Below are 24,635 nucleotides of genomic sequence, written 5' to 3' on the forward strand. Positions count from 1 at the left end.
AACACGCGCGCGCACACGCGCACACACCGCGCGCCGCTGCGCTCTCCCTGCGCCTCTGGACTCCAGCAGAAGTCAGTAAGAAACATAAAGGCGGCCCAGAGAGAGACACACACAGAGAGGGAGGGAGGACACAGACAGACGGATAGAGAGAGAGAGAGAGGGAGAGATCCGCCTCTGTCCTCCTCTTCTTCCTCCTCCTCCTCCTCCTCCAGCTCTCTCCACTGGGCTTGTTTGGGAGCGCATTCGGACGGACGCTTCCTCCTCCTGATCGGGATACTGAGCACGCAGCTATTGGCTATCCCCCCCTCCCCTCCCCTTTCCAAGCTTTCCATCCTCGTTTTCTTTCTGGAAGACTCATCGTTTGTTTGTTTGTTTATTTGTTTGTTTGATTTTTTTTTTTCCTTTCCACCAAGAATTAACTGAGAGTCGAGGCAGCAGCAAGTGAAAATACCGGGAACGCACACACACACTCACACACACACACACATACACGTATATATACGTGTGAGAAAAAAAAAGAGAGGGAGAGAGAGAGAAGCTTATTCCTGACTCCTGTCTGCGCTGGATGGGGGACATACGCGCCCGAATCGCCGCGACTGGTAAGAATCCGCTTTCACATGTTTTTTTTCTTCTTTTTTTTTACTGGTGATCCTAACCTGTGCGTCTCACCGAGATGCTCGGAAAGCGCTGACTTTGGATCATCAGGGGAATGTGGCCTTCGATTACTTCCAAACCGGCCTCATGTATGCGAGAAGATGTATATTCTAAAAGAAAAAAAAAGGGGCGTCGCTCGGATGATGTGAGGTGTAATAAGCAATGATACCTTTGGAACATAATCAATGCAATCGCATTATCCCCTGACAGCCTGGTGTCGGCCTATAGGTGGGTTATCATTATTATTATTATTATTATTATTATTCCGCATGTGTCTGTCTCACTCACTGCAGGGCGCAATTACAAATCTTTGGCATGATGGATGACAGGCTGGGAGAGTTTCTCCTCCCCGCGCTCTGCTCCTTTATTTTATGCGGTTGTCATTCGAGCATTACACATATATGGGAATGCAGTCGACTCGTGCACTCGGGGGACGTTGCTGGTTTGTGTCAGCCGCAGTCTGAAAATCCAGAGAAAAATCCAGCGGCTCTGGGAAGAAAAGAGAAGAGGGAGAGAGAAAGAGAGAAAGCGAGAGAGAGAGCGAGGGGAAAAAAAAGGAGCATCCAGCATCAGGCCAGTGCGCGCCAGGATCCGTCAATCATCCGGATACACGAGTGAAAGCTGTGGATTTTATTTACAAGGAGGAGAGGCGTCCCGGGTGGTAGATGACCTTGATGCAAATCCCCCACCACCCCACCCCCCTCAAAATTACTGAACAAAACAACAGCACATTGGGCTTGAAAAAGCACACATCCTTTTGTCGGAGCCCTGACTCTAATCAGTGGTTTGCCCAATAAATAATTGCAGATATCTAACGTTTAAAGCCTCTCTGAACAGTCGTCCTGTTGTCTGCCTGGGTGGCTGTGGAATGGCCTCAGTTTGAATCACTCAACATCCAAATGGCTGCAGCAACAAACTCTTTCCCCTGGATGAGTCGGATGACAGCATGTTGACTCGGTGCTGCAGCTATAAGACAGATGTCTCTGAGGAGCGGGTGTGCGAGCGGTCAGATCGGTCTGTGAAGTGGAGGAAATGTTCCAGGTGTTTTTTTTTTGGTAAGTCTGCTGTGTTGGCCACAGAGAAAGTGAAGCATGGAAATGGTTAATCGTGTGGATATAGATGTATGTGAACAGAGTTGCTTCTGATCGGAGTATCTGCTCATGTCTAAGGGAACACATTGAGGCTGTGATAATCATCTCCTTGGAGCATTCTGAAAATTGTGCCAATAAGTCTTCTGTTTAAGGTCCAAATCCTGCACTTGTTAGTTGTGTTGGATTTCTAAGTTTTCTTACTGCTTCAGTCCAAACACACAGAGCCTTTTGGATGTGTTTGTTTGCTCTTCTGACGGGTTCGTCCCAAGAGTGAGCTGAAGATTGTTTGTCAAGTGAACAACTGTAAATGCAAGGTTGCCTAACAACGTCCGGGGTCACATTTGGTGGCAAAAAACCCCCCCTGATCTTTTAAAGGCCCTTCAGCTGGATGATGTGCAGCATTGGCAATCAAGCGTTCTGTTTACTGTAGGCCTGCCTGTCTTTCTATAAATTAGGTCACTGCTTTCTTTCTGTTATATGATGTAGAAGACAGGCGGAGATCCTTGCTGAGGGGAGGAAGAAAAAAAAAAACCTGGGTCTGAATTAGGACGAATGTGCTAATGCGGATTGCTTTGCTTTGCTGAACGCCTGATAGTCTTTTGTTTGGAGCTGCAAACACAATGCGATATTTGGGTTCACTTCAGAAAGCTCCCAAGAACAATATCTAACCCCGTAACGGAAGGAGCCCGTAATTGAAACAAGGCATCGTATGTTCAACATCTTCTGCTAACATCTAAACCTCCAGATAATGAAAATAAACCTTGGCAGACGACATGATTCATCGCAGACAGACAGCATCAGGAAGGAACACACACAAGAATATTAAGACAAGCAGGCACATAATCAGTTTTGGAACAACTGTAACTGCTTGTTGCTAGAGTCAATTTGCATTGTCAAGGGTTATTAGAGAATTTAATCTCTGCACTTGTTCAACTGTTTGTGTTTAGTGAGCTCACAGAATCCAGGGTTTGATTTACCAGAAACTATTTTGAGTGATTCCAGAAGAATTTATAGCATCACATCAAAATTGCTCATATTCTTATTGAAAAGTGGCCTCTTATTCTTTTTTTTATATATCTCTGAATATTTTACCATGGTCCTCTCACACTGGATGGCAACCCCTTTACACTCTCCATGACCTACAAGACCTGTTAGAATGAGGTTGGATTGCGGTAAATTTTCACTGTGAAGGCATTCACGAGGCTGCTACATTCTTAGTACTCACCCGGTGGGGTTTTTCCTGCTATATTTCATGTCCTCGAAATGCTCTCTTGTGCCCTCACCATGCTCTGTGGTACAAGCCCGCCCTGGAAGAATTCTCTCAAACTGCGCCAGGATGCAGCTACACAGTAGAAGATCACACCACGCTGGCATGATGCTAACGCCGCGGGTATCACATCCGTGCTAGGTTGTTTCCGTGACCCTGCCACGATCACACAAGGCCAGAGTGGCTAGTCCTGCTTCAAATTCTTACCAAACATGGGCGGTGAGCATTGGCCCCATGTGACGGATATGCAACCACAATACTCCCGGATCTGCTGCCACCACTATGATAAAGCATTGCTACATTGCTAAGAAAGCATGTTCAGAACCACCCTGGACCGATTGTGCATGACAGAGCACAATGGGAACCCACTGCATTCATAATGTGCCTCACCAGGACCTTGCATGGACTATTTATGTTCTGGATGTTTTTCACAAATAAAGCTATTTAGGTCATCTTTTTAAAATCACTATATTTTGTTGGTTTCATGCATATGTAAAACAAGTCAGGGGGCTGCAGTTGATTGGTGGTCAGTGCCGCGGTCTTGTAATTCTGAGGCAGCAGGTTCGAGCCCAGGTTGTATCAGAAAAGGGCATCTGACTTAAAAGTTTGTTTTTGTTTTAGCAGTGTAGTTCATTTTGACAGTTTGGGTTTTATTAGTTTCCTGTGTTTTTGTATGTTTCCCGCTTACTTGCCAGTATGTTTCTGTATCGTCCATTTGCTGTTTTGCTTCAGCTCACCTGATCACTCACTCACTACACCTGTTGTTCATATCCATTTTCCCAACAGCTCTCATTCAGTAATCACTCTCCCCAGTATTTAACCCCCTGGTTTTCTCTTGTTCATTGTCATGTCCTTACCATTGTTTCCCTGTGTTCTGTCCTTGTTTACACTGTGATGTTCAGTCTGTTAAAGCCTTGGTGTTCTCAACCTGCCATGCCACATTGGGTCCTAAACAAAAAACAACTGGAATTTTTTTACAGTTTTACCTCATTCTCCAGTGCTGGAAAGCACCAGTCCAACCCCCTTCTAGCGAGTAGCTCTCCTCCCCTGCTGCTGCAAATGCTCACATTTTTCAATAAGCTAGTTCTTCCATTTCGAGTGATTAAGATGCTCGTGATCTCTTGGGAGCTGTCTGCTGTACACTTTCACCTTCTGATCCCAACTGTTTTGGAGGTGGTACTCCTATGGTTTCTGCTCAGAAGTTCTGTTTCAGATGCTTCCTGTAGAGCAATGACATGGCAAGGAAGGTGCATTCAGCCTGAATTTCACCCCACTATTTGAGTTTTGGAAATGTTCCAACTGGTTGGCAAATACGGGTTCATGAAGGGAGCCTGATGGCGAAAGCCTACATTTAAGCCTGTCCTTTCAGTAGTAATCTAAGGGATATTCATGTCACCTTACTAAAACTTTACTGTTCTAAAAGGACAGATGTGTGCAGGCATCCTGTTTGCAGTTTTAATCGGATTATAGGAAGATTCTGCTGAACCTAAGTTCTGTGTTCCTAAGGCTACTGACTTTTCACCCTCCGCTTTTTGTTGATGAGAGAATAAGATGGGCATAAGGTTGTTGAATTCTCTGTCTTTCTTTCTCTTCTGAATTTATCTGAACAAGATAAAATGGGTGAGGAAAAACAACCAGCTTTCCATGTCCTCGGGTCTTTCTCATAAAGGAAGTCTCTGTTCTTCCAATATCTCTCACCCTGAGTTGTGGAACTTATTATTATTGCTGAGTACTGCAGCCTCCTGTCTGCACTGAACATTTTCTGCCAGGTCTATGGCTAACTCAAGAGCTCCACTTTGAAGCATTTGCAAGAGTTCTCAGTTGTGCGATATCTCCCATGATGAGATACTGAGCTAACATGTTCAGTAACTAGAGTTAACCTGAACTAGAGTGCTTGTATGGGTATGTGGGAGTAATAAGCTTGAGAACATCTTGGTGTGATGCCAGAGGCAGTTAGAAACACTCCATGGTCTCAAGGTAAAGTTTGATTGAACTAAAGGATTTACTCTCAGGAGAGATGGTAACGATGGTGGTTTGGTGATTGGTCAATGCAGAGGACGCATCCTAAAGAGGGTTAACTCCCTCAGTTTTCAGAGAATCAGGTTACTCTGGTAACCAAATGTTCCTCGGTATCCAGTTCTCTATTTAGTTAATTTATGCGTGGCAGAGCAAAGGTCTGTGTCAGAGAGCTTTTTGGATAAACATAAGGTGGTGTTTATTATGCCCACAGAGACAGCCAACCTTCCTGCATAAATAAATCATCACTCATGTGGCTTAAGCTGCTAAAAAGGAAGAAATAAAAAAATCCTGGTGTTCCAATAATAACATCAAACTTTGATGAAAACATAGCTGTAGAATTTCAGTGCTGTTTCATAAAGCCACGATGATGCCTTTGATTGATTCCTTCGAGTGCAAAGCTTAACCTAATTCAAAAGCCCCTTTCCTGCTGTAGATGACATCTCTTTCCCATATTGAAATAATGAGCCCAGATTCTTGCCTGTCTTCCTCATCCACCTAAAGTACTCGGTCATGTGTTAACACATCCTTCCTCCTTTACCCCTTTTCCTCTCTTAAAGAATAAACCAGACATCCTGCTTTTTGCCGACTGGAGCTAGTCCTCCTCTCTTTATGTTTGAGACCCATGTCAGATATTATTCAACTCTATTAGTGCTTCACCACGCAGTCATATTCCAATACGCCTGCGAAAAGGGAAAAGCAATAGTAGACGACAAGCCGTCATATCTCGGGGCATTCGGTGACTCATTGCTTGTATGACTTTGATTAGAGCTGCCCTCCACAGAGAGACGTCTTACTCTGCAGAACCGTTTGAAGGTTTTCTGCTCTAACCACTCTAACCTTTCATCTGGCTCTATTTTCTGTCGCGTTTGTATGTCCAGTGTTCGCCTGTCTGCTAATGCCAACTGTTATTGGCTTTGTGTAATGTGCTTAAAGTGATACATATTGTGTTCCTGCTCAGTGGTTATTCCAATGTTAGACAACATGAAATCACAATGACATTGAAGTAGCCTGTCTAACCACCCAGCTTTGGATTATGGCTACTAATTGGAGCTGCAACCAATAGCTGAAAGACTGAATAGAGGGCTGACTGAAAAGGGTGATTTGTATTGATATTGTTTTTGACTGTGGTTATTTGTGTGTGTGTGTTCACGTGTTTATCTGGTAGCAAAACATCTCATAAACCACTGGATGGATTTTAATAAACTTGCAGAAAATAATCATTAGATGTACGTCTACAGCTGATTAGATTTTGGAGTCAGCCTGATTAAGATTACTGCCACAGCTAACTTACCTTCAAAATCACAAAAACTGTCTGTAACTCAATTAATTTTACAGATATTGATCTAAAACCTGGCAAGGTAGTAGCTAAGACTAATCCTCAACATATATTCTGAGGGCTATTAGATTGCACAGTTCTTTGTTTCGAAAAAACATTTTTAACAAAGTAACGATTAGTTATTTGGAGTCAACTTTGCCCACCTGTAAGAAAATAGCTCATGAACCACTGAAAAGATAATAATGCAAATTTCTGGATTTACTTAAGTTTTGATACCAAAACAACTCAAGATGGGCACCACAGCCAACTGACCTTACGAAACACATAAATAACTATAACTAGGCCAATTTTACAGAAATTGACCTAAAATGTGACTTAGTAGTACCTGAGAGTTATTCACAACACTAAGCATGACAGCTGGTGATATTGCATCACACTGCATATATTTTCAAGGATTTACCAAAATGGCTACAACTTTGTATTTGACCTGGCTAAATACCGTTAGGAAAAGCTGATAGCATGTATTTATGCATATTTTGTATTCAAACACTGTAGCAACATTATTTACTAATAAAGGCTATGCAGTACTACATGGGCAATAAAAGTTGACAAAAGTTCAAATTTTTATATGTGAGGGAGCCATATTCGATTTTTTGGTCCAGCATGGTGAGGAATCTCTGACCATATAAATATATACATATGGAATTCCATTTTCATGGGACATTTAAGATGCTTTTTCAAACTTGGAACTTGTTGAAGTATAAATGAAACACATCTTTTTTTTGGTCAAACAGACTGATTTTCATATATATTGAACCAGGCCCTACTAGGCTTAGTTCCATGTTGTCTGTGCACTTTTCTCCAAAGAACTAACAGCCTTATGCTTTAACATTGTTGTCCATCTATCAGTTCCTTGTGTCAGAACTGAATTAGGGAGAAGAACATTGAGCATTGCTGCCCCCTCAGCATGGACCACCCTACAGGCTGATCTGAACTTGCCAGACCTTATTTCTTTTGGAGCTTTTTGTTATATCCCGAGAGACAGAGTCAATAAGATCTTTGAACACTACTTTTGATTTTAACCATTGGCTATGGTTTGTAACTGTTGCTTTTGTTTTAGGTCACTGTTAAAATCCTTATTATGCCACACTTCTGCACTTTAACTTTTAAGCCATTTATATGGGTAAAATAATTGAATGTTTTATTCTATATTATCACTCATTTTTGATGACTGTTTTATGATATGTACTACTGACCTTATCACCAGGTCACCCTTGTAAAATTCTTTAATGTTGTTTTTTTATCTGGCTAAGTAAAGGTACTGTTGATATAGTAAAGTGATCAACTATTTTGGTCAGTTCTTGTCAGATTAAAAAATAAAAGATTTAGAAGATTACATAGCTGTAAAATGAAAAGCTGCTTGGTGTTTTTCCAATCTTATGAGACTTTTAGTCATAATCAAACATTAAACATTATTATAAAAGCAGGGCTTTTACTTTATGAGCCACAAAAGTTGTTTGGAAAAGATTAGACTGGACTTCAATTACAACAAAATTGGAAAGAAGAGAGTGTTAAGACCATTTTCACCAGATTTTTTATTAAATTTTATTGGCAACTTGCAAGAACACGAGAGGATTATTTGCGGACAACTGCACAAATGTGATAAACTAAACTAATAACACATGACATTAGCATTTAGTTTCCAGTTTCATAATAATAATAATGATAAATAAAAGCAGGCCAGTTTCATAAAAGTGAATATAACCCTACATTTATTATCTCCTCAGATCCATGAGAGGTTGCACATTCAGCGCTATTGCTGCACAACACAAAGCTCTGTGGTTCAGATCTCAGCTGTGCAGGCCTCTTTGTGTGCAGTTTGCATGTTCTCCCTGTGCATCTGTGAGGTTTCTCTGTGCATTCATGCATTTGTTTTATCAAACCTCTGACATGGAACAACAAGCATCCTATAAAAAACAATCATATAAAGTGGTAAATTATGCCAGTTTACGCAGGATTGGCGGCCCCAGACAATTTAGCTCAAGAGCAGAACGTTGAACAGAATGATGGAATGACCCCCTCCCCCCTCCAACAAGAAAAAAGGAAATAAAAAAAAAAACAGGATCTGTGTTCAAAAGAAAACATAAGAGTGAAACTAAAGTTTGATTATGATTATAAAGACAAACAGCAGAATTTTGGAAAAAGGACTTCTGCATGAACATCGTGTCTGCTCACAAAAACTGGAAACATATTTGGGCCAAGCAAAGGACATCTTCCCAGAAGAATTTCACATTAGCTATGAAGCATGGTGGTGGGAACATCATGGTTTGAGGTTACATCACAGCTCAGGGACTGAACAGTTTACAGTTATTGATCCATCTGCTCTGTAAAATGCCAGCGAGTGCTTTAGAGTAATGAAATGCCATCATTCACCTAGAAGGAGAAGTTTAACTGAAAGTAGACCATTCAACAGTACACTAACAGAGCCATCGACACATTGAGAGAAAAAAAATAAAAAATAAAAAATAAAAAATAACTTTTGGAGTTTGAATTGAAATCAAACAATTAAATATCTTGTAGTTTAAATTTGAAATCTGAGACTGATGTGTCGACTTTGTTTAAATGAAAAAAATAAAAAACACCACAGGAAATATTCTAGAAATGTGCCCAAGAGTTGTGCAAAATATAAATGACAAACAAAATAAATTGTGAAACAACGAACAATTAGTCATATTGGAAAAAGTGGAAAGTGAAGAAGTGGAAAAAGCAGACATGATTAGGCAGTAAAACTCATTGCACTCTCAATGTTTGCCGAATAAATTTGTAGAGAAAAACAACAAATAACAATTATATATCTAATAAAATATCTTCGAGGTTTGTTCAGTCAATAATGTCAGAAAAGGCAGACGTTCTTACATTTGTAGTTCAAATTTTTCAAGTGGAGTTCTGTGGAAAGGTTATGAATTATTAATATCATGCCTGTTGTAGATAGTTTGTTGAATGACCTCAGTTTGGGGAAAAGGAGTTTAAGATTGATGAGCTAATGGCTAGTCTGAATGGAACCAAGCCCAAAATAGATTGCTGCCTTCTTAAAACAACTTTATTCTCAAGAATTTTATAGCAGTTAATGTAAACACAATTCCATAAACTTTAATACTGCTGCCAGCATTATTAAATGCATTATACAATTATTTACATAGAATTTTATAAATATTTGTGAGTGCAAACAGCATCAACAGCAGCTATCTTGCAGTTTTATTTGTGTAAAACCTCTTGTTCACTCTGTAGCTGTTATTCCTTCCCCCGCCCCCCAAAAGAAGCATTTGTCCTGTCCTGTCCACACTTCACCTCTGTGTCCTTCACCTCTCTGTGCACCACTCAAACCTGTCACCAGTCAATAGAAACATGCAAACACACACGTGTGTGTTTCCTTTCACACATTCATCTTCTACAGCTCAACATCTACCACTCTTCCTCTCACAGAAACACACATTTAGACTTGTATGCAAGCGCACATACATAAGATCATACACCCGAAACATGTGGACCTGCCTGGAGCTGTATATTTACAGTAGCAGCACACAGAGCCATTAGCGAGCTGAATAGAGAATCAGTGTCCAATGGCAAGAGTGATTGTAATACACTCACTCAAAGGTCTGCTGATTATTTTGGTCTCCGCAGGAAGGCTCTTACAATGGCACTCGCTCCCTTTTCTCCCAGTTCAGCCCATTTAAGCAGTGTGTTTCTGTGTGTTTTACGTGTTAAGCCAGCCGGCCGCGGCGATGATGGGAAATTCTTTGCTTTGTTTGTGGGTTTGCTATAGCGTGCTGAGGAGACCTTGCTCGCTCAAAGGGAATGGGCTTCATGGAAATGAGTCACACACACAATGTGATGCAACACGGCGGATCAGATTTGAATTATGGGGCAATGAACAATGAGGTCATCGCAGGGCTGGGGGGCATAAATCTCTTGGTGCTGTGGTGTATAAGACAGCATTTCTTATCAATGGTGGAAGCTTGCTGCAGGGTTTGGAAATGCAAAATTGTTTCAAGTCTTACTCAGTGGTGCAAATGACCAGGGGTGGATTAATTCATCGGCTAAGACAATGGAAGGAAAACTCTGGGTTGGTTGTTTTAATGAATAGTGTTTACATGAACTACTTCAGCAGTCATTTTTGGCGCCATGATAAAATGATATTAGATTCTTTTGCATGTTTGTTGAATAGTTCAATTTATCCTTTCTCTGTGCGTCTCAAACACCTGCCTTCCTCTCATATCCACTGTCCTGCATCCAGTGATATTTTCCATATCTTTTCCTTCTTCAGCAGATTGTCTGCAATCAGCGTCTGCTGTAATACCATCATCCCCTGGCCCCTCTTAAATTTCCTGCTTACTGGGCTTTTACTTTAACTGCATTACATAGATCTTCCACTCCCTGTTCATCTGGTTCCTTTCAGCATAAACCAGACTGAGAGATCTGACTCGAAGCACTTGGATCGGACTGGTCATTTGATTGCAAATTAAAAAAAACAACAACAAAAAAACACTGTCCTTTATTGTGCCTGTTCAGTGGCATGACTGTGATCCTGATTGATATTGAATGGCGTTTTCATTCCAAGTCTTTGGGAGTGAGAATATGTGCCAGGAAGTATTGATCTCTATCTTAGTTGTTGGTGTAGAGCGATGGGCTGAAGGAGGGAGAAAATGACGAGATGGTCATGCTTGATGGAGCAGAGATATAGGCAGATATAGTCATGATCAGTGGCATTAGGGTGAAAGTTTGCATCATTTGCAGCGTTATACATTTATCCCTCCTTATTTAGCTGGAAAGCCATGTCTGTAGCACCTTTCCCTGCCTGGCTTTATATCGACTTTGACTAGTGAATAATGCAACATGAGGAATCTTCTCAAATAGGTGACTTTCACCACATTCACAAGGTACAACTCTAAAATACGCACAATTCTGAGACCGACCGAGTCTCTTCAGATAAAAGCACCACAGTTCCCCCTTTGGCGTGGATCGGTCCCTGGCAATACATCCCTGAAGTATCTTTCACATTGTGTAATAAAGTGATTTTACCACCTCTGCGTTGTGCGAGGGAACCTGATAGTGTCACACAAAGACAGATGACTCCCACTGTGGCCCGTGGGCCTGCAGCAATAACTTATACAGGCCACGTGTCTGTTTTTCTAACAATTTCAGCAACTCTATGCGCGTTGTCCTCCGGCATGCTCACGTAGGATTTGAACCCTCAGACAATATGATAAATGAGATTATATATTTCGCAGATCAGAATAAAAGAACTGGTAATGGTCGAAAGTTCTAATTGGTGGAATAATGTAGCTCATGTCCTTGCTGAACAATACCGAGTCATCAAAAAAACAATCCTTGTGCAAAAACAGTTTATGGAAGTCTTTTTTTATGTTTAGAATGGTATATGTATTAGTATGGCAGCACAGTGCAGCAGTGGTTAGAGCTGTCAAGAAATTCATAGGTTCACAATCTAGCTGGAGCCTTTCCGTGTTGGGTTTGCATGTTCTCCCTGTGTATGCTTGGGCTTTCTCCAGGTTCTGTGGTTTCCTCCCACAAAAAACAACAACAAAAAAAAACAAAAAAAAAAAAACAGCAACAAAAAAAACATGCATGTTAGGTTAATCTGTAACTCTAAATTGTCACTACGAGAGAGAGAGAGTGGGAATGGTTCTTTGTCTCGATGTGTCCCTATGATAGACTGGTGACCTGATCAGGGTGTACCCCAGCTCTTGTCAGCTCAGTGGAGACAGACACCATCTTCCAGAGATCCTGCATGGGAAAGCAAGAAAATGGATGGATAATATATATTGTGTTGTACATGGGTGTCTGAATTTCTGAGTTTGTCTTGAAGGAGATTTTGTAACATCTTCTTACCCAGAGTTGATTTCAGGTAATTACAGCTCAACGTTTGACAGCAACCGAACAAATCAACCGGTTTTATGTGTCATCGTGTACACCTTTCCCTCTTCATTTTCACACTCTGTCTGTGTTGCCTCTCAAGGATCTATATGAGGCACACAGACAAGAGTCTTTAATTTTACGCCTGGGTAGACCGTACATGTTATTGCTCCACATTCTTTATGCTTATATTGAATTAGAGAGCAGGGGAATAACTGCGGTTTTTAAATGAACATTGAGGGGCTCCACCCTTTAAAGGAAGCCTTTGGATACACCATAAATTTCCGCCAAGAGGGCATCAACACAAATTCTGGTCTGCTATGATGCAATCTTTTAGTCTGTGGCAGCATTACAAAGGCTGACACATGAAAAACCGTCATGAAAGCGTATGGCAGAATCTTAATTACATCCAGAGGACTGATGAATAATGGGGACGATGTGGGACAGTGATACAACCGCTGCCTCTCATAATAGAAAACACCATTGTTTTCCTGTGGGAAAATCTAAAGCATTTCTCGTGTGAAATCCACTCCTTGTCTTCAGAAAGCCACAGAACCCAGCGACAGAAATAAAAAAAAAAGAAGAAAAAACCCATCTATCTATTGTTTTAGTCAGGCTTTGGCTAGAGAGCCTCTTCAGCTGCTAAGGAAAGCTGTTAATGTTTGCAGTTTCTGTCCTTCCTGTTTTCAAGAGAAAATATTAAACCTTTGCCTTTAGATTAGTGGCAGGGTGGTAGTTGCAGTAAAATGTTCTGTACAAGATTCGACCACGCAATCTAGATGAATTCACTGAAAACTGAGCTCTCCGTTAACATCAGTGCGATCAATGTTAAAGGGTTCTTGTGGTTAACAAAATCTCTGCAGCATTAAAAAAGCCATTTAAGAAAGTATTAGTGCTTCTTCCATTCTTATTGCCATTCAAATAGTATTAGATCAAACTGCAGGTTTTAATACCAAATCGAAGCATTCTAAAACCATTCCGTCGGGAATAATGGAGCAGGGCATTTACATCAGGATTATACAACTAACATAAAGGAGGATACACAGCTAAAAGTGAGGAAATGAAGCTGATAGGGTTATAAGAAAATCTAGAACGGGTTACAAAGACCTGTTTATTGCTCGCTGCTGAAGGCGATGGCAAAGTAATAATGCTTTTGGTCATGCCATTAGCAAAATATCTCATGAACCACTGAACAGATTTCAAAGAAACTTTCAGAAAGTAATGACTGGATGCACATTTACAATTGATTAACTTCTGGAGTCAATCCCATTCAAGTTAGCTGCCACAGCAAAGCAATCTTAGTTAACAAAAATGGCTATAACTACGTGAATTTTACAAACATTGATCTAAAATTTAGTGTGTTAATAGCTGAGGCTGAACCCTAACCTATACTCTGAATGCTCACTGATCTTGTGAGATCTGTGATTAAAACTTCACCATGACCTATTGGAATGAACTGCATTATTCTGTTTATTAGTAAAATATCCCATGAACCACAGATTTTTTGGATTTTAAACAAAACTTTCTCATTGTAATCAGTAGTTGGACATCTACAGCTAACTACCTTTTGGAGTGAAGTCAATTTCACATGGCTGCCACAGCCAACTGACCTTAGAAAACAAAAAAAATAACTCAGCCAATTTTACAGCTATTGAGCTAGAAATTGGTGTGGTAGGAGCTGAGAGTCGGCTCCAATACGTATTTTTAGCATATTACATTGCATGATATCTTGCCTAAAATCCTAGCATAAACTGTTATTTGTTACTAAAACTGCTTGTGAACCACTGGGTGGATTTTAATAAAATTCTCAGACCCTTCTGGATGTACATCTACAATTGATTAACTTTTTGAGTAAATCCAGTTCAAAATTTCTGTCACAGCTAATCTACCTTAGCCAAAACAAAAATGTGAATACATCTGGGAATTTTACAAGGTACTAAGGTAGAATTTGGTGTGGTAGTAGCTGAGAGGCATTCACAACTTGTACCCAAAGTGCTAACAGATCAGGCAAGGTATTGCAATATTATTGAGACTGCGCATTTCAAAATGGTTATAACGTCACCATTTCTCAACATAAGGTGATATTAGTCTAAAACATTGGCATAAGAGGCAGCTGTAATGATTTGAGTTATTTTTCTGTATTTTATCTTATATTGTCAGTCTTTTGTTCTGGTCGTCTTTGTTATGTGTTCTTATGTGTTTCACTGTCACCATTCACCTGCCCTCAGTTCAGCAGCTCTCCACTCAGCCTGCCATGCCCATCTACACCTGTCTCTAGTTACAAATCAGTCACCTGTGTCCACTTCCTAATTATTCTCTGCCTGTATAATCTGGTCTTTGTCACTCATTACTTGCTGGTTCATTCATTCTGCTCAGATGTTCATGCCCTTGTGTTTTTTTCTTGCTAGTCAAGTGCTATAGTCCTCATTTACCTCACCTACCTGTAAGTTTTATGTTGCTTAGTTTTTGCTGCCACATCAGCCTTTTGTTTTTCCAATTAGTTTTTATATAAATTCAAACTGAGTCTGGGTTCACGATGCACCTTCCTTAAATTTAGGTTTGCATAATGCTTCAGTTCTAAAGTGTATACATAGTTTTCTGTGACTATGTATACACCAATGGGGCGAAGCTACCATCTGCGGCATTATGACTGAACGCCTCAAAGTCAGAATCCTGCCTAGACGTGGTGATACCAAAGAATTCAAACCAATTTTTGCAATCAGTTTTACCAACTTACTGAGACTTGCTCCCTTTTTTTCAGTAGGTGGAGGCGAAATTGTCTTTTCGATAAAGTTTTTCAAATTTCACTTTGTGCTGTGGCAAAGAGATAAGGAGACAAAAAAAATATGTCAAAACTCTTCAGAGTGAGCCTTATCAATGGAGCCTGAAGCTGTTCAGTTTGGCTGACGGTACTAATCGACTCTGAGGTGGTTTGCCTGGTGGAAAATTTAGAAAACTCTTGTAAGTCTAAGAGGTGAAGTCTTTGCCTCATGCAATAAAATAAAAAAATACAAAAAAACACCTCCAAACTCATTTTTCAAATTTCTACTTTTCATTTCTAAAATGGAAGCACTACTTCCTTTCTTTGAATATGACCCCTGGACAAGGGTGTTTTCAATATAAATGTATTTCCATGGAATGCATCTCTTGGTGAAAATTTAACAAAAGATTTATTTCATCCATTTGTTGATCTACTAATAAATTCCGCAGGAAAGTTGTTGATTTGTGGCCCCTGAAAGCTGAAAGGGAGAATTACAATTTAATGAAGAATTCCTTTTTCAGGATTTTGCAGAAAGCGGCGGTTCGCTGCTGATGTATGTATGGACTTTTCGGTGGCTGCATCTTTGATCTTTTCTTTCCTCTCTCCAACTCGTTCACATAAACGAGGCCTAATGAAAAATCCCATTCCTCGCTGCGTTCCACTGCTTTTGCAAACCTTGTCCTTCACCGCCTCTCTTCCACATCTGAACCCATTTCTGTTCCACCTCTGTTGCCCCATTCCTTCTGCGTCGATGCCGCTGTTGTTCCCCGGCTCGATGTGAATAATGTATACTGTCTTCTGAGAGACACGCGGCAGACGAGCATGAACAGGCATAGGTGGGAGAGCTTATCACTTAACTTATTTCTTACTGGTTATCTGATTGTGCCTTGTGATTACGCTGCAGGGAAAGTGCTAGCGTGCATACATTTACACCACTGTATATTTGCGCGTTAACACATTGAAACACATCCATGTGCAGTAGGGAGGATTCTTGTTTTGTATTTTCTGCAAAATAAAGCTCACGACCTCGTGTGTTAATACATCCAATTACTGCATGGCATTGGCCGAGATCTTCACAGAGGTTTAGGCTCAGATGCCTGGTTTGGATGTGCGTTTATGGATGGTGCACTTTTTCTAAGTGTGTGTGTGTGCATATAGAAATCTTGCACACCACTCAGATAACAACTAACAGAAAATTCAAGGCCAAGCAGATATATACCATTTCCCGGGCTTTATCATATTTTCCCTATAAAAACAGCAGCACTCTCATTGACTGCGCACTCACACACACATACACACAGATCTGTGTATCGGCCACAAGACAAAACACTGAAAACGGACAAGTTAAGACTGAGCCACAAGATGTGGCTGCATGTACAGTATGTACAAAAAATATGTGTTTGGTGCTTTAAACTACACACCAAGTATTAGTCCAAGGTCTGTAAAATTGACTCCAAACGTTAATCATTTGTAGATGTATATTGCATGATTACTTTCCGTGAGACATAACTATCAAATCCAAAAAAGTTGGGATGTTGTGTAAAATGGAAAAATAAACAAAGGGAATGATTTGCACGTCATAAACTGAGACTGTATTCACAATAGAACATGGTGAACGCATCATTCATTGAACCATTTCTCACTTGTGAACTGTGCCCTGATAAAAGACCAGATGGTCCATCTCCTCTTGAAAACAGAAAACATGGCGTCCGTGGTTTCTAAAAAGAATTTCAAATTTCAGTTTATCTGACCACAGAGCTCTTTTCCACTTTGCTTCAGTCCATTTTGAATGAGCTTTGGCCCAGAGAGGACGTTTCTGGGTGGTGTTCAAATATAGCTTCTTTACTGCATGATAGAGCTTTCCAGCATTTATGGATGGCACGGTGAACTGTGTTTATAGACAGTGATTTGTAGAAGTGTTCCTGAGCCCACGCAGTGATGTCCAGAAAAGGATCAGAACTGTTTTTAATGCAGCACCATCTGAGGGTCAGAAGATCACAGCTCAGATCTCAGAGATTTTCCAAGATTCTTGAAATCTGTTGTTTGTGTAATCACCTGCAGAGGATGGGATATTCAGCGTTCCCAATTTTCCATTGACCAACATTATTCTGAAACTGTTTCACTATTTTTAGATGCAGTTTTTCACAGACTGTCCCAACTTTTTTGAAATTGGGGTTGTATTTTGCTAACAGTCAGGCAGACAAACACCCGCCCACACACAGATGCACACACCCACACACAGACACAAGCAATTACACGATCGTGAAATGATGCAACACAAAAAACACAAGACTTTCTAAATTTGAAGCAAAGCTAACAATTTTCTCTCATCCCTGGCATTTGACAGTGAAACCATATAAACCAATGATCATGGCACCAGAGAGCTATTTTTGTCGTTTGTCTGCAAACTGCCAGCGAGAGCAGAGATGGACCATTATAGTTTTTGATACCCTGACACTTAAGAGGTCATTATGTTGTGGATCACACGTGTAACACACGGACACATAAACACCAAACAAGCAATCATGAGCCAAAGTGGTTTGTGAACTGTCTGCTTCTTGTGTTCGAGTGGGTTACGGCTATTCACACGATCTGGATGGGGCCATTATTCACATGGCACCCCACATTCACTACATATTATAGCTATCTGTCTCTATTGTGAGAAATGACAGGGACTTCAGTTCAGTGAGCTTGAATAACCCTCCCTCCCCGCTCTTCTCTCCCTCTGCATCTCTCCCTCCCTCCTGTTCCTCTCTACAGGTCTAGGACACCCAGGTGCTACTGAGATGTGATTCTCTGCAGTTTAATTTCCCTCTGACAAAAGAAACAAAAACAATAACAGGTAAGAATATGCGTGCCTAAGTGTGTGTGTGTGGAGGGGTAGAGACTTAAATAGACACAATTTTTTTTGAGTTATTGCCTGCCGCCAAAGGCGAGAGTGGGGCGATAATGTTTTTGACCGTATGTGTGTGTGTGTGTGTATGTGTGTTCATTTGTCTGTATCTTTTAACAAAATATAAGAACCACTGGCGGATTTTTAATGAAACTTTCAGGAAGCAATCACTGGGTTGCCATCTACAACTGATTGACTTTTGAAGTTAGTCTGATTCCAGATGGCCACCATAGCAAAGCAAATTTAGCAAACACAAAAAGGGCCGCAAATTTTACAAATGCTGAACTATAATTTGGTATGTTAGTTGCTGAGACTGATCCCTAACTTATAGTCTGAGTGATAAATCTCTCATGAACTACGGCACAGATTTTAATAAAATGGTCAGAAAGTAATCATTCAGGGTACATCCAGAACTGCATAACTTTGAGACTCAACACAATACAGGATAGCCTTAAAAATACACAACTGCCACAGCCAACTGATCTTACAAAATTAGTCAGACTCTGGCATTCTTTCAAGAAATCCATCAGTCCATCAATTTTCTTTACCTGCTTTTCCATGTAGGGTCAAGTGTAGCTGGTGTCTACCTCCAGGAGTCCTTGTGTGAGAGGTGGGGGACACCTTGGACAGGTCACCACTCCATCACAGGGACACATAAAGACAAATGAGACGAACAGCCATTCATGATCTCACTCACACCTAATTTTGAGTTATCACTTAACCGAACGTGCATGTTTTTGGTCTGTGGGAGGAAACCAGACTACCCTGAGAAAAGCCACACATGCACAGGGAGAACATGCAGATTTTACACCAGAAAGTCCCAGGCGGGACTGGAACCTGCAACCCTTTAGCCGTGAGGCGACAGCTCTAACTACTGCTCTGCCTAGGTCTTTACTTTGAAACATATTTACTCAGGTTGTTGGTTAGAACACATTCTTATTTACAGCAGGCATATTCAAGCCTGAAGGGATTGTCGTTGCACAAATATACACACACACACACACACACACAGCTGGTCTGCTGTGTGTTTTTGCAGACTCCACAGTATGCATTTTGCTTTTTTAGAACCCAAATGCGACCCAGCTCGTTCCCCCGAGATCTCGGGGTTCCATCTGTGCCAGGAAGTGCTCTAATTGGCCCGACAAATGTGTCCTCTGAAAGTGCTAATCCAGTCTGATTTGACCGAGCTTCAAAAAGAATATGGAGCTCCCTGCAATAGTCAACGAGCGTAACAAGACGGGAAAACAGAGAGGAGCAAAAAGCGGCAGCGCGCAGACGGGCGTGTGCGCGCACCAGTCGCTTCCTCAGCTGCAAACAATGTTTGAATTAATTGCAATCAGCCTGCTGTTCATTGAATTCATCAGCAGGAGTTTAAGCACGAATGCAGACCTTCATCTGCCCATGAAGCCACTCACCACAGCTTATTTACAGTGTATTTACAAGCTGAGCAGGACCTGTAAAACGTTGGATTTACGAGCTCCCCTTTAATTAGGAATACCGACTCCTAGAGTTGGCTGATGAATTGGACATCCAATTTATTGACGATCGAGCGTGTGGGGGGTGGGGGGTAGCAGTTGTTTGATATTGACACACTTGGCTGAGGGCTGTGGTTGACATCCGTTTTTTTTTCCTCTAAGAGGAGAAATATATTGCATCTTCGCTGTGTAAAAGCCCACGGGTCGTGTTTTCATGTGCAATTCGATTCTTTATTGATTGAATTGGCTGTGAGAAATGTGAATATGAGAGCTCCCTCTCCCTTTCTCCTGCTGTGTGTGTGTGATTTGGCAAAATATACTTTTGCAGTTGGAGAGGTTTTATCAGTTTTAGCGGTCAAGGATATTTCACTCAAGTTGCCCACAACTTGAGTGAAATAAAAAAAAGAAAAAAAAAAAAGAAAATGTGTGAATCTCAAGATTTGTTTGGAGGTCTCTGCAGAGAAGGAATATTGTTGATTTGGGTCTGATTTTTTTTTCCCTTGCTCGCGTCTGTTTGCTTTTATTTTCTATTAATTATCATCATAAAAAGCTGTGTGCATGTGCACCTGTGTTTGCTTGTCTGTCTATTAGCAAAATTTCTCATAAACCAGTGAAAGGATGCTAATGAAATCTTCACAAAGCAAACCATATCTACATGATTAAGTTTTGGAATCAGACAGATTTAAGATGGCTGCCACAGCCAACTGACTTTAGCAACCACGAAGAAAGGCTATTATTCACTCATTTTTACAGATGTTGAGCCCAAATTTGTTGTAGTAGAAGCTGAGAGTTACAACAACAGATTTTTTTAGTACTAATTGATCAAATGAGATCTTTTCTTAAAAAATTGGCATTAAATTTTAGAGCCAACCCAGTCTGTCTGTTAACAAAATATTTTATGAACCGCCAGACAGATTTTAATGAAACTCTCAGAACATAATCGTTTGATATACATCTACAACTGATCAAACTTAGCAAACACAAACATTGCTAAAACTAATGTAAATTTAAAAATATGTTGAGCCAAACATTGGTGTGGTAGTAGCTGAGAATCCTCCACATCATAGACTCCAAGTTCTAATTGACTGCTCAAGATCTTTTTTTAAAACTTTGACATACCAGGGGGTGTACAATATGTATTCTCCCAGTGAATGCTGTGGATTTAAACACATTATGTGCTTACGATGTTTTATCTAGACGATTCCTCGCATCTATTTTAAATGACTTCCTGTCCAGTATGTGTCACCCTGCATGCTTTCCTTCCTCGTCTCTCATATTTCTCTGAATGGCTGCTTTGAAATCCAACTTTGTGATATCAAGGCCGCATTCTGTCTTTATTTCAGTGAAACAATGAGTAAAAAGCAAGAACAACAGGAAATGGGATATGTCACTCCTCGTGTAGGGATGTGTTTCTTTCTCTGGGTGAAACAGGTGCTTCCTGCTCCACATGCACAAATACACACACAACCTTCATTTGCCATAGCAGTAATGAGAGCACAGATTGAAACACAATCCATATTGATTTCTAAAACAATGATCTCATGTTAAGTGACACCCAGAGCAGTACACTTCTCATCTCTGTAGAAAGATAAGCAGATGGACATTTTCTTGGACAGGCACTTGGCCTCAATACGTGGTGTCACAGATTTATTATCTTTTCTTTTACAAAGTTTATGTCTTGCAGAACTAACATAAAAACAAAAAAAGTTCCATCAAGAAACCTTTTTAGGTAACTGTAACTATAGCTATAATTATAGCCTAAAGAGATAATAGGAATCAACATCTTACCTGTCGTAGATAGCTCTTTGAATGATCTCAGTTTGGAGAAATACTAAATAGGTTTTACCATACTAACAAACAGGGTTGGAGAGTAACTAGTTGTGCGTTATAGCACTGTGTAATTCAATCCAAAATTAAAGTAACTGTAAGGACTGCTGAAATGTTTTTAAAGAAGCTGAAACTGAATTAAGGTTAAAACAAGCAGAACACAAGCTAAGATTAATACAACAGTAGCTAAAAGGTGAGATTAGCAAAACTGTAGCTAAAACCTTAAACCAACAAAACCACAGCTAAGGCCTTAAATTAGCAAAACCAAAGCTTAAAACTAAAATGACCAGAACAGTAGCAAAACAAATTAGCAAAGTAAAAAACTTAAAAGCTAAAAGGACCTAAAATTAAAAATCTCCATTTTTTCAATTAAACCAAAACAAACAAACAAAAAGTAAATATTGAAATGTTTTAAAAAGTTACAAAAACCAAATGTTATAGCATCCATTTTCTGAACAAGCTGAAGGTTTTAATACCTGAATGGTTAAAATTGCTGAAAGTATGCTGAAGTAGATAGAAATAGTTAGTAGGGATGAGCGAGGACACCGCTATCTGTATCTGTATCTGTTCAACCATCTAAATTATCTGTATCCGTATCTGTACTTGGAGTAGGCGGGGCCTAACCTGGAAGTGGGTGTGATATACCACCAGCCAAACTTAGAGAAAGCTGTAAAAAAAAAAAAAAAAAAAAACGACCGACCAGAGTGGAGGCAGTGACCAATGTAACATGAGCCGTTTTCAGCTCTGTCTTGTCAAATGCACTGCGTATGTTGCACAGCTTTCACTGCAGAGAGGTTTGTGTGTGTAAGGAGGGGCGGGTGGTCTGTGACAGGCCAGTCACAGATCGTGAAAACAGTCAGTTACCCGATGAGGATTTTCCTTCAGGACAAGCACGGAAATTGACGAGTTTTACTCGTATCATGCTCGTACTCGTCAAAAATGCTTTATCTGTACTGGATACTCGTCTGAAACGAGTATCCGACTCCACCCTAGTAGTTAGTACTGAAGAAACTTTAAACAGGAAAGCTGGATTGTGAATACTGAATCCACATAGTAGCAGCTAGCTGTAGCACTTCCTCTACAGCCTGAGGAATTTTCTGCAGGAGTATGGCATAACTAACTTGCATAGTTTTAAAATTTGTGTTTTCAAGAACTACTTTATATTGAGATTGAAGTCTTATTTTTTCAATCTGAGGCCATTCAAAGAGCTATCTACAACAGGTAAGACATTCATTGTTCATAACCTTTTTTATAAAACCCCATTTTAGACGATCTGAGGCATACCTTTAACGATTTAGCCAAAGCCTGACATTCAAAACCTCCAAATTTCAGCATTTCCATAACAGAGGCCTGCTTCTTGTGCCCATAATGAAGACATATTCCCCCATAAGGTCTGTGTTTACTTATTTAGCTCCCCACAAAACAAGCCCACCCAAACATATCCAACCGCACAAACACCCCCTCCCTTCTCTTTGCCGCAGCCCTCTCATGAATATAGGCTTATTGTTTTACAATATGACTTTTGCTTTGAGTTGAGAGGCCTTTTGTCCTGAGACAATAGATCATATGTTGTAAACCCTGCCATCCACACAGCTGCCACAGAAAGAGTGCAGATTGTCCAGGGTCCACGCTGACGGCTTTGAGGCAGGCACTTGTGGTATGTGTGTTGTCTGTGCTTGCTTAGTTTCTCTCTCTTTTTTTTTTCTTCTTTTTTTTCCCAGTTCTGTTTGTGTCTGTGAGATGGAGGCCTGTTTTTCAGAGTTGACAGATGGACCCCGTGCAATTAGACTCTCAGCCTTGTTGTGTGCAGAAATGTAGAAATGTACAAGTGCACACAAACAGACGCGCACCAACGCCACACATCCACAGGCACCCAGAGCATGGCAGGAGGCAGATGTTTCTGAAACTCAAGACCTGGCAGATGTTGTAACAGAGAGGGAAACTGACTCTATCTATCTATCTATCTATCTATCTATCTATCTATCTATCTATCTATCTATCTATCTATCTATCTATCTATCTATCTATCTATCTATCCATCCATCCATCCATCCATCCATCCATCCATCCATCCATCCATCCATCCATCCATCCATCCATCCATCCATCCATCCGCTTTTGTTGCTGTTTACAGAAATTATAAAGAACACGAATTAGTAAAAACTTCATGTATTACATCATGTTTGTTTTGCACAAATTGAAAAGTTTTGACCTCATCTAACACAGTGCAGTTCTACAGTGAGTGATAGTATTATTTTGTCTGGTTAAATGATTTCAAATAAGACAAAAAAGCCTTGTTGTTTTCCTTTGATTGCCTAAATAACTTTGACATTTAGCAGAAAGTGGTTTGCACGTTTTTCCGCAGCATGATGTAAACACAAATGCAATGCTAATTTATGCAGTCATCCAACAACTACTTTGATCTTAATTCAGATATTCAGTATCTTTTCAAAATGGCAGGACTTGTCGTAGTATTTGTTGTTTTTGATAGTAATTTATCGTTAATGGGATAAAGGGTTTTGTTTAAACACAGAGACAGAACATATTCCGTCTCTAATTTTCCTATAATTTCCTGGCAAATGATAAATGAAAACAACATTGTGTTAATAAAGCAGTAATGATAAAATTATTATTCACTTTTTTTTCTTAAAAAAAATGGGCTCAGGTTTGTGACAGAAGAGGACACTGTTTTTGCATAAGCGCTTGAAGCACTACATTTGTTTTTCCAGGAGGTAATTTTGATTTAGGTTTAAACTAAAATGTAGACACAGTATGCTACCTGCATCTGTCATGTACAACATCACATCATCTGCCAAAGTACTCAAAGAAAAGGTTGCTTTCTTTCTCAGAACAACATGAAGCTAATTTTTGTTGCAATCTTGCACTAAATGCTTTATAAGAAAATTATTTTAGGAAGATACCTAGGAAGTCCCTTTTTCCATGTTCTTTCTTTGTTTTTTGATAAGTTTAGCATACATACAATGCTTGATCAAAGTACAATACTTTTCTTTTAGTTTAATAATCATAGTTCATGTAAACTACTTCGTCCATCCATTCATTTTCATTTCTCGCTTTTCCGTTCAGGGTTGTGGGGGAGCAGACATTGTGGGAGAGGCAGGGTATGTCCTGGACAGGTCGCAAGTCCATCACAGGACCACAACTAGCACTAATTATACCTCATAGTAATATAAACTAACACTTGTGACAGCTAATTTGAACATCAAGCCTTGGCTAACTCTTGACATGTCATGTTTCGTCTAGAATTATCAGCACAACCTTTGACCTTGAAATTTTGACAAATGAGTGCTTAGGCCTATTTCTGTAAAGTGGTGAAAAGGCAGTGAAGACCTCATTTTAATTATCCTCAAGAGTCATTAATAAAATATGGTTTTTCCTAATTTGTTTCAACATGTTCTTTTTTTTGGGGGGGGGGGGGGGGGG

General features: G+C 40.2%; 1 protein-coding gene across 5 annotated transcripts in view; it reads left to right on the forward strand.

The window, feature by feature from the left end:
* Positions 1 to 160: 160 nt before the first annotated feature.
* Positions 161 to 24,635, forward strand: part of adgrl3.1 (adhesion G protein-coupled receptor L3.1) — a 170,903-nt gene continuing 146,428 nt past the window's right edge. For 2 of the 5 annotated variants that reach the window (XM_017425752.2, XM_017425756.2), the window contains exons 1-2: positions 162 to 599; positions 17,760 to 17,841. The gene's annotated coding sequence lies outside the window, so the exon portion shown is untranslated. Of the gene's footprint in view, positions 600 to 17,759; positions 17,842 to 24,635 lie in introns of all 5 variants that reach the window. The other 3 variants (XM_017425754.2, XM_025007921.2, XM_017425757.2) reach the window with 3 other exon arrangements.

This window comes from Kryptolebias marmoratus, linkage group LG3 (assembly GCF_001649575.2).
Source record: "Kryptolebias marmoratus isolate JLee-2015 linkage group LG3, ASM164957v2, whole genome shotgun sequence".
NCBI classification, from domain to species: domain Eukaryota; kingdom Metazoa; phylum Chordata; class Actinopteri; order Cyprinodontiformes; family Rivulidae; genus Kryptolebias; species Kryptolebias marmoratus.